The sequence below is a fragment of the Alligator sinensis genome, unplaced genomic scaffold, assembly GCF_000455745.1.
Source record: "Alligator sinensis unplaced genomic scaffold, ASM45574v1 scaffold953_1, whole genome shotgun sequence".
Classification (NCBI taxonomy): domain Eukaryota; kingdom Metazoa; phylum Chordata; order Crocodylia; family Alligatoridae; genus Alligator; species Alligator sinensis.
The window spans coordinates 818768-819858 of NW_005842365.1; positions in this window are offsets into that span (position 1 = coordinate 818768).

A 1091-nucleotide genomic window follows, 5' to 3' on the forward strand; every position below is an offset into this window, starting at 1 on the left:
GTTCTGCAATGACATTGGGCTGCCCAGCTCTCCTGTCCAAAAGGCTGAATTAAGGCATTCCAATACAAAGGTGAAAGTGAGAAAGAGGAACAGGTAGGTTTGAAGCTGGGTTGCTAGATAAAACACAGCTGTGAATGCATGTTTTAGTTCATCTCAATAGTCCATAATGCAGTTAGTCCTGACAGGTAGTATAAAACCTATAGCTGAGTGAGGAATTTGTAATGAGTGCCTAATTCAAATTAATTAATGAATTAATTAATTAATTAATTCATTCATTCCATTAAATAATTATGATTTGCCCTTATGTATTTTTCAGCCAAAATATTTCTTAACTAATCTTGGCAAATAATTCTTGGTTTTAAACCTTTTGGTGCTATAACGTCGTAGTTCAAATTGTGAATTTGGTTATCTTACTGAATTGAAGACATATTTTTCCAGTGACAGAAAATAGTCAAGCAAGCCAAACTATATTCTGGGTGTGTCTACACGTGCACATTTAATGCTCATTAGCCCAAATTAAGGCATATTAAGGGTGCATGTCTACATGTGTGCACCCTTAATGTGCCTTAAAAAGGGTGATTTAAGGCTACCCAAGCCTAAATTTGATACCTGCATAAAGCAGGTATCAAATTTACGCACAAGTAGCTAAATAGCATTAGCAAACATGGATGCGCTAATGCTCATTAACACAATGTATATCCATTGACTTGAGTCTAAATGTAGTCCCAAGTCAGTCCACACACCCGTGTTAATGCATATTAGCATGTAGACGTGTGTCTAAATTGTCTTAATGTGCATTAAGTTAATGTACATTAAGTTTAGGCATGAGTATAAAAGCACATGTAGACACACCCTCTGTTGTTAATTTCAATGGGACTACTCAAGGATAACCATACTACTCACTGGGAGTTAAGACTTTGTGATCTGACCCTTTCATTTTGCTTTTTACACAAATGGTTTGGCCAATGAATTGTTGTGTTGGAAAATCCATAGAAAAAGGAAGCTGATCTCCAGGATTCTCCAGGAATCCTCCCTCCTCACCCCCCCCCCCCCCCCCACAACAAAGGGGATTTTTTTGTGTTCTTTCAATT